The following is a 16,056-nucleotide window of genomic DNA, read 5'->3' as shown; positions in this document are numbered from 1 at the left end:
ATTTTGAACTGTTCTTTCCCCAATATTTTAGGCAAACTCGCACCATCCTTGCCTTTTTCCATGGTAAAGAAAACATCCATTACTGGAGCACAACCACCTGATAGTTCCCATGTCAGTTAGAAAGACTACTCAGCTATGAGAGGTGTTTTTAAGAGGTGGAATAGCCTCCAGGAGGAAGGCAAGTGTCCTGCACGCATTGCAAGAGGGGGCTTTCAAAAGGAAGGAGTCAGGCATAATATTTTTATATTATTCCTTCACTTGTGAATAAGACAGGGTGGGTCAGGGATGTGATGTCCAGGGAAGCCTCAGGTGCAGTGACAGTGAAGTTTCAGATCCTGATGGAAGTGAGAAAAGCAAATAACAACATAAAGATCCTGGATACCAGGTAAGCAGACTTGGGCTTCATCAGGAGATGGGTACACAGCACCTGTCAGTTTTTCTCAGTTTATCAGACTGCCCAGAGACACTGGATTCTCTGTCTTTGGAGAGCTGCAAAACTGGACTGGATAAGGCTATGGGCATCTGCATCTGACTTTGCAATTCCTCTGCTTTGAACAGGGGGCTGGGTTACAGACCTCCAAAGATCCCTTCCAACCTAAATTATGCTGTGATTTATGCTATAATATTTTCTCTTTCTTTCTCTACTCACACTAACTGTTCTGTCTTTCCAGGTCCCAAATAAAGGACCATCATAACTTTCTCTGTTTATACACATACTGTGAAAATACTTATATATAATTTGTCATATGACGCGTTGACTCAAAGTTGTTCAGTGCATCACACTGCTGGACTAAATGTCTGCTTGCTTTTCCAAATCAGTTCTATGCAATGCCTGCCTATGATAAACTGCTCTTAGCTGCAGTGCTCAACAGATAACAACAGCAGGGTTGTGAATTAAGCTCTTGTAGTAAAAAGAGTAAATCTATGAATTTTGTTTCAGTGAACCAAAATGGATTTTTATATTGGTTGCCTAATGAAATGGGGTTTATGTATTCACTCTTTGGGGATGAATTGTCCATCTATTTGGCCATCCTCCCTAATAATTTTTTTTAAATTAATTAATCAGCTACAACAAGATGAGACAAAAGGTCAAATGGTAGAGGTCTCAAAGATTAAATTACTACAAGTATTATGAAACCTGGTAGATCAGAAGTATCCTCAGCTGAGGAAGTGCTGCCATATGATTTTGAGTTTTATTAGAAACCAGAAAATATATGTAAAGAGCTGTGAGTCCCAACCATGGAGAAAGCTTCACCTGCAGCTCAGTGCTAGATACCAGAGAACACAACCACAAGAGAAATCCACTGGGAGACCCAGCTTTCCTAATATTCTTGCTCACCATGCAGCTTGTTTTAAAAGTTTGTGCTAAGGATCCACTGCTGCATTGTGTACAGCTGGTTTTGATCATGTTAATGTGTTGTGATTATAGAAATAGGGTATGTCCTGGCCTGCCAGTGAAACATTACATTGTGTTGTATGATTGTTCAGCCCTTATGAGAAAGAAGGAGAGGACCTTTTATTGACATTTGATCTACTGAAGGTACAAATCAATAACAAGTACAGATAGGGTGAGATTTGATTTTTAACACAGAATCTGTGAGTTCCTACTCTTGGTATTGGTGACCATTCTCCCCACAGCAGCTCTCAACTTTGATTTCCATAAAACCCACAATGTTACAGATTGGAGTGTGTGATGGTACTGGAAACAGAGAAATTACAGAGGCAATAGTTGCTGTCTTTTGAATACAGTAGCATCCTGTTATTTCAGTGAATCCTGTTTCTGAGAAAATGAATCCTTTTTTTAGAGACAAAGTTTTTATTTCTAGCTTAGCAAATCCTGACTCTGTCAGTAAGAAAAAATGAATACATGTATGTATGTATATATATGCTTATAAATATAAGTAAATATATATATTAACAATTTATTCTCTCTTACGAGTAGGAAATAACAAATGCAGACACAGGGGAAAGGTGCTAAATTGTTTTTATTGCATTTCTTTTAAATACACAGTATGTCAGTTCAGCTCCCAGAGGCATTAAGTGAAAGAGCCCAAAACCAACATAAACAAATTCAAGCACAAATAAAAACAAATTCAATACTCACAAACACCCCTTGGTAACTTGACTTCTATTTCCAAGTCAGGGTTGTGCCTGGGGAACCTCATATTTGAAAATGACTTTGTAGGTTCCTTATATTTCTCTGTTTCTGGGTATAGCATCTTAGGATTTTTTTTTTTTTTTTGGACAGCCAGAAGAAGAGTTTTGTAATTATGTGTTTTTAGATACTACACAGAAAAGAAATACCAAAGGAAAATGCTGAAACTATTGAAGGGAATGCAGAAAATAAAAGAAAACCTATTATGGCTGCGAGGCATAATAATAATAATAATAATAATAACAACAACAACAACAACAACAACAATAATAATTAAGGACCTTATTGCTGATTCTATTACGGAGTTGTCATTGTTTTTTTGTATTGACTGTTCATGTCATGTACTTTGTCTCTGTAGTACCTATCACCTCTGTGGGGAAACACCAAATGTATTTAAGTAACACCAAAAAAAAAAGATAGAAAAAGGAATTTATGAGTAGATTTCTCAGCCTAAAAAAGGCTCATTATTTCCCACCAAAGTCAACAACAACTTCTCACACTCTACCAGGCATATGGAACGGGCCCTACGGAAGGTCCCAAAATTATGATGATTAATATCAGAGGATCAGATCCTTTAAACACTCTGAAAAACTCTGGTCTTTCTGTAGATCTTGCTGTCCTGGCTTTGAAAGAAAATCATTACGAGCTTTATCTAAAAGGTGGCCTTCCACTGTAGCCTGGAATAGCCTTGTGTCGACTCCAAAACGCATCTCCTGGCACTCGCTCTGCCACTGAGGTCTCCGGGTTGTCATTTCCTGGAGTAGATTAGTCAGTAGATTGTGTGCTGATTTGTATATAATAGTATACAAAATCGGTGGATCAAACCTGGAAAGAAGAAATAGGGACAGACATATACATTAGTGGAAATAGGGACAAAATGCAGTACGTGTTTTTCAAGAGTAAATTGAAACCACACAAACCTGATATCTTTCTGTTATTTTTCATAAGAGAACTGGTTTGGGGGTTTTGTTTGCCTGGTATTTAAATAGATTTAGGATACATTGTGGCAGTAATATACCTGTACCTCAGTAAAGTATTTGATGCCCTTCCTCCACAGAGGAAGTCCTTGTTACCCTAGAAAGGAAGTTTACAAGTTTAAAATCTTTTAAATGGATAAGAAAGCTGGAATGTGAGTATATATGAATGTGGCACATAGGAAAGCTATCAGACTGGAGAGAGGCTAGGAGAAAAATCCCTAAAGGATTAGTCTTTCTCATGTTGTCTTTGACAACCTGGGTACAAAGTCATGCCAGAAGCAGTCAGTTATGATGCAGATACAGTAGGAAATGCAAAGTTGGGGACAGGAAAATGTTCATTTTTTGACCAGTTCTGAACATGTACAGTTCTTCCTATTCTTCCTATTCTTCATGCCTATTCTCCTGGCTCAGTATAGGAAGACCTATGACAGATTACAGGAAAAAGAAAGGAGAGGAGATGGAAACTGTTGGTATGGACATTTATTCCATAACATGATTCTGTAGGAGGTATCAGTTGGTTAGAGCGTGGTGCTAATAATGCCATGGTCACGGGTTCAATCCCTGCTCACTGCAGGGGGGTTGGGCTAGATGACCTCTCAAGGTCCCTTCCAACCTAAAGCATTCTATGATTCTATGATTCTATGATGGAGGTTTTATTGTATGCAGTCCAATGGATACATACTGCAGAGATACTGTCTTGCATTTTTAAAAGGGAGTGGCTGAAAAGAGGTTCAAATCAACCACTGACTAATCCAGTGGTTGTGTTAGTAGACTGGGATATGAGAAAGCCAAGTTTAGTTTCTGTCTTGGCACCCAGGTACTTGTATGACCTTAGGCAAATGAAAGAATTGCTCTGTACAGTTCCTCACCTAGTAAATGGGGATAAAAATACTTCCTGACTTAGTAGTGGTTGTTGTGAGGAAAAACGCATTAAAGATTATGAGATGTTCAGCTACTATTTTAAAAGGGTCCACGTGAGCATCATTCTTCTGGAAGCTGCCACTGGATTTAATGTAAACTGATGACTTGAAGTGAAAGATTTAGTGGTTATTAAATTTATGTAAACACTAATGGGCTGTATATGGTTTGATTCTAGTTGGTTTATCTGGGAAAGTCAGTTTATTATTATTTGATTTTTAATATTTTGCTGCCTGCAACTTCAGGTACTATATTGCTTAAACACCCTCCAACTTCTAGTGGTCTAACACTCAATTAAAAAAACCCTAGTGCTGAGGAAGTACACCCTATCCATGCAGTAATCTTGTTTGCCTGGTTTGGGCATGAATCATCCTACGTGCTGTTAGTGCTAAATGACAGAGCTATGCAAAGTGTGCCACTGCAAGGCTGAAATTGTGCCATGCCTACTGCTGTAGTGGGTGCCACCCACACTCACCATTAAACTCAGTTTAACATACTTATACTCAAACAAAAGCTGGTGACCTGTCAACCCAACACTCTCCTGCATTTGATACTAAAATTAACTACTGGGTGACTGTTAAAAGGCCACAAACAATAAGCAGAATTTGGAGGGAACAGAGGAAGAAGACAAGGAGAGGAAAACCTCTCAGATTCCTTTTTCATTTAAAATGCAGTCTTTTGGGGAAATGTCATTTATTGCAGATAAAAACGCAGTGTGTTGCTGAGCAGGTGTAAGTAATTTTATCTAATTACTACAAATGGGTTTTCCATGTATGTGAACCATCTGGGAATACTGAATGGTAAAAACATGTAGGAAGAAGGTGGATTTGGAGAAGATGGAAAGGAACACCTTTAATAACTGATCACAGCGAGCACTCTGGGGTAACAGGGACATTGAGAATTGTCTTAGGCAGTTTTAGAAAAAGAAGTTTCTGCAGCAGGATGTTGGGAATAGGCTTTAAGAGGCACATGAAAAACAAGAGTAACATCTATGGTGTTTTTTTTAAATTTATGTATGAGAAATCCATTAGAGCCAGGAGAGGCATTGCAAGTCCCATGATCAATGAATCATAGAATTGTTTAGGTTGGAAAAGACCTTTAAGATCATCCAGTCCAACCATTAACCTAACATTACCAAGTCCACTGCTAAACCAATTAAGGGTAGAGTAGCAATTTCGTGTTTACTGGCTTGGTGGATGGATTATTTTTAATGAAAGTAAAAACTAGGAATCATTAAGATTGGAAAGGATCTCTAAGATCATCAGTCCAACCATCAACCCAACACCACCATGTCCACTAAACCATGTCACAAAGTGCCACGTCTACCCATTTTTTGAATGCTTCCAGGGATGGTGACTCCACCACCTCTCTGGGCAGCCTGTTCCAATGCTTGACTACTCTTTCCATGAAGAAATTTTTCCTAATATCCAATCTAAACCTCCCCTGGTGCAGCTTGAGCCCATTTCCTCTCGTTCTATTGCTAACTACATGGGAGAAGAGACCAACACCCCCCTCACTACAACCTCCTTTCAGGTAGTTGTAGAGAGCGATAAGGTCTCCCCTCAGCCTCCTCTTCTCCAGACTAAACAACCCCAGTTCCCTCAGCTGCTCCTCATCAGACCTGTGCTCCAGACCCTTCACCAGCCTTGTTGCCCTTCTCTGAACATGCTCCAGCACCTCAATGTCTTTCTTGTATTGAGGGGCCCAAAACTGGACACAGTATTTGAGGTGCGGCCTCACCAGCGCCGAGTACAGGGGGACAATCACCTCCCTGCTCCTGCTGGCCACACTATTCCTGATACAAGCCAGGATGCTGTTGGCCTTCTTGGCCACCTGGGCACACTGCCGGCTCATGTTCAGCTGGCTGTCAACCAACACCCCCAGGTCCTTTTCTGCCGGGCAGCTTTCCAGCCACTCTTCCCCAAACCTGTAGCGTTGCATGGGGTTGTTGTGTCCGAAGTGCAGGACCCGGCACTTGGCCTGTTGAACCTCATACAGCTGGCCTCAGCCCATCGATCCAGCCTGTCCAGGTCCCTCTGCAGGGCCATCCTACCCTCCATCAGATCGACACTCCCACCCAGTTTGGTGTCATCTGCAAACAGTATACTGAGGGTGCACTCAATCCCCTCATCCAGATCATTGATAAAGATATTAAACAAGGCTGGCCCCAAAACTGAGCCCTGGGGAACACCACTTGTGACCGGCTGCCAACTGGACTTAACTCCATTTACCACTATTCTCTGGGCTCGGCCACCCAACCAGGTTTTTACCCAGTGAAGACTACGCCCGTCCAAGCCATGAGCTGCCAGCTTCCCAAGGAGATCTGATGCTGCACACCAGTGTTTCCTTAGAAGGAGCCAAAACTGGTGGTTGTTAGGATAGACTAGTTAGGCTACATCAGAGATCAGCTCTTTGATGTTAAAGTTTTGGGGCCAAAATTGTTGAGTTCTTGTCAGTCTTCACAGATTCAGCAATGGAGAAAGACTGTATAAAGAAGGCCAGAAGAAAGGCACTCTGGGCTGTTTACGATCCTACTGATCATACCAGCTAGGGCAAGTCACACAATCTCCCTCTGACTTCATATTTTGCCCCACAGAGGATAAACTTCTAACGTAGATCAATAAGACTGTGGATGATGCAGTTCTGCATAGGGTATGGAGCCGGTTAAAAGCTTCTCAGTAGTGGAGACAACATTAAATTACGCTGCCAACACACTTAAGAGGCTGGACCAAGACTACTACAGGAAAGGGAAATACTATGCAAGAGTCAGAATTAGGGTAGCTAGCTAATGAGAGAGACATAGAAAATCATGCTTAATTGATTAATTAATATTTGCTGCTCCTGCCAGCAAGGTAAAGACAATCACGGGATGCAATTTCTGTTGCTGGAATGGGTCACCTCTGTGTCTCTCAGCAGAAGCTGCCACCCCACAGACCTCAGTACTTCCCTTGACACCACCAGCAGTCAGCATGGCTTTCCAGGGCTTTGGCAGGCAGGGAGGAAGTAGCAATTCTGCTGTTCCCAGACAGCCTAGATAGATGGCTACTTACTTTTCCAAGATAAGTGCTGTTGTACCAAACACAGTAACAGATTAATCCAGTATGGTTCTCTTCAGGCTGTCCACCAGGGTTAATCATACGCTTATTAATATTGTGGCAATTATTATTCATATGCCTTAGCTTTTGGGTGGCCCATGCCACCCAAGGATCAAAAACTTGTAGTGATTAAACAGGAACCTGGTAACATTTATACCAAGCAGTTAGGCAATTTTGATATTCTCCTACAGAGGATGGCAAGTATACACCCTTTTGGCCATCCTCCTCCTCTCTTTGGCTTTCTCCTGTAAGGCACTATGGTTGATTATCAGCCCCCTTAGTGCTGTTGAAACATTCAGCAAATAGCATCTGCCTTGCTAAAATTAGTTGACCATCCACTTCATATATGGGCCGATTGATGCTTGGAGACTACATGTGGTTTAGTATCTCACTCTGTCCTGGCTGAGATGCCCATCAGCTCCTCCTGTACCCATGGCTCCTGTGGATGGAAGGCCTTGGAAGCACAAGACTCACTCCGTTTGCCTGACATTTTGGCATGCAGAAGGTGTGATATATGATTCCAAAAGGTCAAGGACAAAAGCATGTTGCTACAGGTGGGTAGACATTATCTGGTCTGTGTGATGCAGTGCTGTCAGCAGCACTAGAGATATGTGCTCAGGAGAGGGGTATCTAAGTTATAATCTAGTTTATCTCAGCTAAGACAGTTGATGCATTGTTCTTTGAGTAGCAGCACGGCGGGGCCCATCCTTCATGCACTGCAGTACCTGAGAATTATTTCAATGGTTTACGCAGCTAGTAGAAAGCCAAGAAATTGGTGGGGGGAAGCAGGAATCAGCCTGAAAAACAGTTTGGTTTTATAAGGGGGGAGGGAGAAATGATAAATATGACAGACATGCTGTGCATCTCCAATTTAGGACATGGTCATGTTAGCGTGTTTTAGAAAGCCGCTGGTTCCTGGCTAGAAGCTAAATTTCCCCCTTCACCTGAAGCACAATTACTGATCATGTGTGCATGCCCAGCTCCTCACACTGCAGAGTAATCCAGGATGGATTACAGCAGCTGTTTTAGTCCATGCTGCTGCGGACTAAAAGCCACATACACACTGGCAGCTTCTCACTTTCCCCTGCAAAAGCACTGATTTTGAAACTGCTATGTTAGCACAGCACATGGTTCCTTGAGCTTGCTCTCCGGATACATACTGAGCCCTGTTCAGAAGGACCCTAAAACACTCTGAAAACTTTATCATGGCCCTGATGGTATCTCAGAGCAGAAGATATGAGCATGGACCTGCGACCACATTACAGTTATGCTAGATGTACTCTTTCGTTCCTTTTTTAATGCCAAGACCATCAGCAGTGGGACCATATTGAAAAGAAAGCTTTGGAGTACTCTGGAAAGCAGCTTTCTCTGAGATAGATGACCTGACCTATGTAGTGGCATGTAGTGTTGTTACATCAGGTTAGGAGGACCTGAAGAAGGAAGGATCTTATAGCCCATAGACACAGCAAGGGAAATAACAGAGTAGTTGAGGAGTACTTAAACTCGGACTGTCAGAAAGAAAAGGCTAACTCTCCTCCACTTTCTTCCTGTACAGCCATAAGACCATACATAACTGTATCATCAGCATCTCCTATTATCCTGGTAGCTCGTTGCCCAAGAAAAAGAAAAAATAGAAGCAGATGCTGATCCTCACCAGGATGGAGTTCAGCTTTGATTTAAATAAAATCATGTGAGATCATAACTTGTCCTGAAGTGAAGCAGGGGGTGATACGTCAGTCCCAGAAAGCAGGAGAGAGAGATATTTCTCAGTGTAAATGAAATGCCAGTGTCCCAGTCAGGGGAGAAGTTTCTCATTGAGTCTAAATCTGTTCCTCAGTTTGTGCAGTGTCTGTGGAAGGTTGTTACAGGGTTAATAAGATCTGCAGTGACCAGGAACATCATCAGTACAGAAAATGCCAAAGCCATCTGATGACATACAGTGTAAAATGTAAGGAGTGCTCTGAAATCTACTTCTCTGTGAAAAACTCTGCTTACTGACAGTGGAAAGAGCAGTCAGGCCTTGTGCAGGAGGGCTCTACAAGCTTTCTTATTCCTGCCCTTACACCTCAGTAAAGAATTATCTTTTTCCCTGGATTCTCTTTACCTACCCCTCTTTGCAGTGAGTTTTCCAAATAACTCCATCAGTTTCATGACAGTGGCATCCAGGGGCTTCAGACTGAGATGACACTGCATTGCATCAGGGTCTCCTTCTGACCTGGAAAAAGACAGTTCTCAGTTTGGTTCATATAGGGGAGGTCCTTGCCAGAGAAATGACTAATCTAAACTTGCAGGAAAAGTACTTGCACCTTACTTTGATAATGAGGCAAAGGGATGTTAACTGGCTTGGCCAAGATCTCAGAGAAACCTATGTCAGAGGTATGAGTGACTGCAGACTCCCCAAGTACCGGATCTGACCTTTGAGAAAAATCATTCTTACAAAGCTGTAGCACTAGATGGACCTAAGTGACAGATCTGGAAGATCATTACATCAGGTAGCAAAGTCTATGGAGAAAACAGATGTTACAATTCTTTTGGCTGGGCCTCAGGTTCACTTCAACTTGCAAGGAGCAAGACCTTCTCCTTTCTCTGGGAGAAAGTACTGGGTTTTGCATGGGTGAGTGGATGCATCATCCTAATGCATCACTAATCAGGAGGGGACAGGTGACTTTGGAATGGACTGCAGGGTTTTCTGGAGAAGGACCAAAGGAGGGAGAGATTCCGGCCAGCTGGTCAAGCTCTACTGCTGTTTAAGGTCCAATTGACCTAAACTGTACAAGGTGTCCCCAGCATTTCATCCCTACCTTTGGAGGTAAATTTGGCTCTGTCGTAGAGGTTTTTTTTGGTTTTTTTTTTTACTTCACTTCCTCACATAGCGTCTCAGACTTAAAACTTCCAAATAGACTTTCTTTACCCTTTTAACATCAAGCAAAATATAGGATTGCCCTCCTTCAAAGCTCTTCCTTTACTCTCAGGGAAGCAGCTGCTTTCACTGAACTCTCTTTTTCCATCTTAAGCAGGAGCTCTTTTGAACTGGGAATTAAACCTTGTTGCTTCTGCCACTCAAGGCACTTTCCCATTAGAGGTACATAATTACATTAGCTAGAAGGACAAATTGTCCTACTAGATCTTTAAAGGAGCTGTATACTCCATCACAGGTAGGTCTCATGCTGACCATATACAGTAGCGTGGATCCTCCATGGGCAGCGAGATACATAATGCAGTTGAATTCCTTTCATCAGCAGCAGCTCAGCTTGCTCGGCATCCAGAGAAGTGCCAGACCCATTCCTCTTCCTGCACCTGACTCCAGCAACCTCCCCTCTCCCACATCCTGGGGTTGCTAAGCAACCTCCTGTGCAGCAGAGTGAGCAAGAGCTGTCAAGTTTATTATTTTTTGTCTTAAAGTAGCAATGTCTGCTATGTAACAAAAAAATTATAATCAAGAATTAATCGTTAGTTTAACATCACAATGAGGCTTAGTCTCCACTCCTCTCCCCCTTCACTCATTTGGAGTCCTGCATAATTTCAGAGGGCCCAGGAAAGGCTTGTACCTGAGTAAGTGGAATGAAATAAAGTTTGAGGCCAGCTCTATTTTTCACATTTGCAGCTGGTTTGGAAGTGAAGGAACCAGCAGGGTCTCCCACACTGTTGAATTTAGCATCTGGCAAACTGCAGGAAATTGAAGCCAATTATTCATAGGGGGTTGTATTTGCCAATGGCAGGAGAAGTATATACATTTAAAAATAAAACAAGACATAGATTTACCATACATCTACAATGTATTTCTCACAGTGATTGGCATGTCTAGCTTGTGCCAACTATGGTTCTTCTGAACTGACCTTATGAGGTGGCAGAAATAACTCTACAGCAGGGGCAAGACGGCATGGGCATCTTATGTCACTTAGCATGAAGTAGTCTCTCCTCCACACACACTACATTCATACACATATATACAAGAAATTCAAAGTCAAACATACAAGATGGTACTGAGTTGTACATTCAGATCTAAGTTTGCTTGTTTGAATAGCGGGTCTCAGCTGGGAGAAGACAATCCCCTTCATCCAAACTAGCAACCAAGTCTCTAACTCTTGCTGGACTTTTGGACTTTATCTGGCCCTGGAGTGTTACAGAGGTTTTATAGATCTTATATAAAGGGACATCATGGATAAGATGTATAATATGTAGTATGTAATCTTGAATCAGGATTTAGCATGCAACACAGATACATCTCATGTATCACATATCACAGGGAGTGAGAAAGAGAAATGAAGAGCATTGCAAGGGTGTATTATTCCCACCTTAACAGGAAACTTATTAATTTGCAATGCTCTCATCACCCTTGGAAGCAGACTGCATCCCACACTTCAGAGAAAGGCGAAAGAAACTAAGAAATTAGGTTGTTATTATTAACCTAACCTAAGGAAAATATCTTTCCTGGCCTCAAATCTCTTGATTGGTGTAATTGGGTTCTGAGATGTCTAGTATTTAGACAATATTGACTAGAGAACCAGTGACTTCTGCTGCTTCTGCTTGAGATAAAGTGTCATGGTATTCTCTTCAGCTCTGCCTCTTCAGACTATAGTCTCTTCAGGACTTTCCTGACCCCATCTGGTATTTCAGCAAGTTGCTTGGCCTGGTGATTCATGAAGCAGCCATGCAGACAAAAGGCATGAGGTGTCACCCTAGGCTTGGCAAGCTGAACCTATGGCCACAGACTTTCGGAAAGAGAGGCATAGCCATTACCTATTTCTCTTGAGACCTGAGCATAGAAGGATGTGTACGATAAGCTGAAGCCTTAATCTTTGCCTAATAGCATGCACCCCTTAGGAAAGGAGAAATCAAAATATACTCAACTAAAACCCTCCTCATCTCAAGCAGGGCTTGATAAAAGTGTCTGAATAATGAACAAACAGATTGACTAGCATGTTTGTGAACCAACAACTCAAGTGTAATTTGCTGCTACCTCATGGGAGCACAGTCTTTGCTTACTGGTTATATTCTAATAACTGACAGGTAGTAATGGAAATGTATGCTTGTGATTCCCAGGCTTCATGAATTTGCACCAAGTTTGCATTCACTGTTCATTACTTGTCCTTTATTGGCTTCTTTGGAAAAAAAAAGTAAGAAAGTCATGGAAAGGAAGCAAAGTTTTTTTGGCCAAAAATACACCAGTGATAATTATGGGAAACAAATAAATACCAAGTGAGATCATTATTTATCCACAGGTAAATGGGGGAGTGGGAAGGAGGAGTTTTTGAATGATTCAAAATGTGGGAGGAAAAGAGGTTGATTTTTTAGTTTGTTTTACCCATTTTAATCATATTTACTGACTGTGTGTCATAATGAGGTGGTGTTACCTTTTTTGAGCACAGAGCATATATTTCTTACAGTGAGGAATGGTCATTAGAAAAATTCTTCCTCAAAAATAACTCTCCTTATCTTTTTCACTTCTTATCTGTGCAGCGGTTTATACAATTTTCAAGCTAAACATGTAAGAAGTTCAGGTAATGATAAAGCAGGTGTGCCTTGGGAGGACTAAATTATGGGATTCAATAAACAATTATGGGGTAGCATCTGGCTGATTGAAAGAATGTTAGCAGCACTAATAGTTATAGAAAATAATGTTTCTTCTGCTCCATGTGTAGGTCTTTTAATGTCCAAGACATAGGCTTACAGATTCAATGGTTTTCTGGGTTTGAAACTTCATAAATAAGACCAGTCTTGCATTTGCATTGGCACTGTCTGATAAGATCGAGCCTTTGCAGTATTGAAAGTCAGTGTGACAGTTGGGAACAGAGATGATCCTCATGGCAGAAGATGAAATAATTTACACTGATTTCAGCAAGGTTTGTGTGATGCCATCATGACTCTTAAACCAGAAGCATTTGCTGTGAAGTTCAAGAAAGTCTGGTTCTGAACTGTCGCATCTTCTCCCATCACTAATATTAATGTATTAATCTCATATATCAGTAAGTGTTTATGCAAAAGGTGAAAGGAACAGTCCTGTTGCTGGACATGACTGCAAAGACCTGAACTCTTCAGAATGTCAAAACTCAAGAGAATAATGTTTCAGAAGTAGATGGCACCATCTAGGCTCTTTTTATGGTGGGGTACATTTGGCCTTTCCACTTGTGGTTACCTGATCTCATTGTCTGTTACAAGTGTCTTTAGTGAAGACACGAGCAAGCTTTGGAGCAGGCTGTTAAAGGCAGAGAGCACAAGAAATCACTTTGAAAGTCAGAACTACCAATAACAGTGAGAGGAAACCCAGGCACCATAGCACTTGGAGAGAGGCAGTAGTGAGGCATCAAAATCATTAACAAATATAGCTGCAATTGCTTAAGCAGGGTGGTGTTGACAGCAATCTAGGCATATTCGTGCAGGATCATAACAATCATGTTTTTCTTAGGAGGTTTAGATGAAAAATAATCTACAATATGCAGTGCTACACAATTTAGAATGTTAATGAAAAAAAAATCTAAACCTGATGATTGAATCTTGTACTTTAGCCACAGGAGAAATGAGCTCCCTGGGCCCTGTCCTTTTTGCAACCTCTGGAGTATCTTTCTGTCATCCAGAATATGAGAACAGATTCTTCAAAGTGTAAGTCTGGGTGTGCAGTGCCTGTGTATGAATTAAAGTAGACTGAATGATAGAGGTGATTTAGCAAGCAGTTGATAGGCTTTGCTTTTCTGAGCTTGTTCTTGACAAAATAGTTCAAAACCAAGAAAAAAGTGTAAAAACAGCTAGAAATGAAGAAGCTGATGCTCTCCTGGCAAGATATACTTGATTCTACAGATTTCTGCCCCAAGGTTCAAAAATGGCAATGTCAATATTTTGCAGTGTTGATAGGTAAATCACCACTATAGACCATAATGTTATGCTTTTTCCTGTGACACTTGTCTATGGCCCTCTATACAAGATGAAAACTCCAACCATGGTGCCATGCCAAGATGCTCCTTTGATATACAAAAACTACTGGGGCACTTGAACTTCCTTCAGGATGTATCTTATGTCAAAATCTCCTGTCAGTTTGGAGCTGGACAGCCTTGATTGCTCAACTGTTTTCAGTCATTTCTGAAAGGATGATGTCCAGCCTATGGTGACTTAATGAAAGGTGTTGAACTTGGTTGTCTCTTGGCAAACTCTTCTGACTTTATGTGAAAGTGGAAAGAGTGGGTGTATAACATTGGTCTACTGATGACTCCAGGTGGAAAAGATTTATCCAGGGCTGTTGCATGACCCATTTCTCAATTTTCTGTAGTAATTTATTAAATAAAATTTGTGGTGGAAAAGATTTTCTCTTCCAAAATGTCATTTTTCCTCTAAAAACCTCTGCCTTGAACAGAGGAGTATCCTTTTAGATGTGAATCTTTGATAAGGGTTTTGTTATCTCAGAGGACATACTTTCAGGGTCAGGATCTCACCTAACAAGATAGCATTTGTTATCACCTTGAGATGGAAGCACTGCAGATAGTTGCCATACAAGCTCATCACCAGGATAGCTTTTCAGGGTCAAAACATCTATCTTTGATTTTGCACACTGGCAGAAGTCTGGATTGAGGATATATTCAAAGAGAGGTCTAGTCCCAAGGGCTTGGTTATAGGACCACTCCCACACTATATGGAGACAGGACACCCTTTGGATCACCCACTGAACCAGCTAGTGTCTTTTCCTTGTGACAAAGAATGCAGACCTCATCAAGTCAAGTTAAAGCCTGATGGCTTGTAATCAGCAAGAACTCCAATGATAACAAGGACAGTCCTCAAGTTCATGGACACCAATACTCCCTGCTCAAGCAAGAATGGAAAAGGAGGCCTCAGCCCTAGTACAGATGATTTTGCTGACATCAGTCAGGTTAGTCTGGAGTAGCTTTTATGAAACTGAAGCCACTGTAGCACATTACAATGGGTGAGAGAAGTGAAAAGGCTCTGCACAGGAAAAAGGTAAATACTGCTGAGCCACAGACTGACTTTCAAGGTTAATTGGACATTTAGTTTTAGTTGCTGTCACAATAGATCAGTCATGTCACACTGTAATCAAAACTAACACCTTCCAGTAGGCTTGTTAACTATTCTAACATAGGAGGCAATTGTTTCAGTAATAATGGCAAAGGTAAGGAATATTCCTTTGTGTATTACAGACATTTATAGCAGCAGCACCACCTGTCCCCTGGAACTGTGAGCTGTACTATTTGTGAAGGAAAGACCTGATTTTCTTTTTTGTTTATTTGCTTGTAACATCAATATAGAAGTCTCGCTAAATCAAAGTCATTCATGGGAAAAGGTCAAAAAAAAATTGCTTGGTCCAGATGATGACAATAAGCCTTACGAAAAAAAACACCGCCTACAAAAGAGTGCGTTTGTATTTTTAAATTTAAATATGTCATATTCAAGTATATAGAAAGATAAGCCCAACAAACTCTCAGACAGAATGGAGGATCTGAGAACAGACCAATTTACTCCAGAGACGTGTCTTCAAGCAGGACTGAAAACAAACTTCACCCACAACCATGTTATACAAGAGCCTCATGTTTTGGACCAAGGAGCACAACAGAAAAGAAGGGAAACTACTTTCCTTTCAGCACTTTCTATGTGTAGCTCTGCCCAAGAGTACAACCCAGTGAAGGTCTCCTGACAAGAGATTTCCAAGGCTGTATGGTACATTCACTGATACTGTGATGACAGCAGATTTGTCAGCCCATCTATTAGCCTTTTCATGCCCTTCTCACTTCTTACCATGATTGGAAGGTTTCCATGTTTCCTTTGGCCTGACTTGTTCTAGCTACTAACACAGGAAATGATCTGGGTCCTTCAGACACACCAAAATGCCAGTGGAACGTTTTTCTTTTGGTTCTTCCAGGCCCATGTGCCCATGTCCATGTGATGTTTGGTGAATTCCTTCTGTGGGCTG

Source organism: Pelecanus crispus, chromosome 10 (genome assembly GCF_030463565.1).
Source record: "Pelecanus crispus isolate bPelCri1 chromosome 10, bPelCri1.pri, whole genome shotgun sequence".
Lineage (NCBI taxonomy): Eukaryota > Metazoa > Chordata > Aves > Pelecaniformes > Pelecanidae > Pelecanus > Pelecanus crispus.
The sequence above is the reverse complement of the archived record's forward strand: the minus strand, read 5'-3'. Positions refer to the sequence as shown.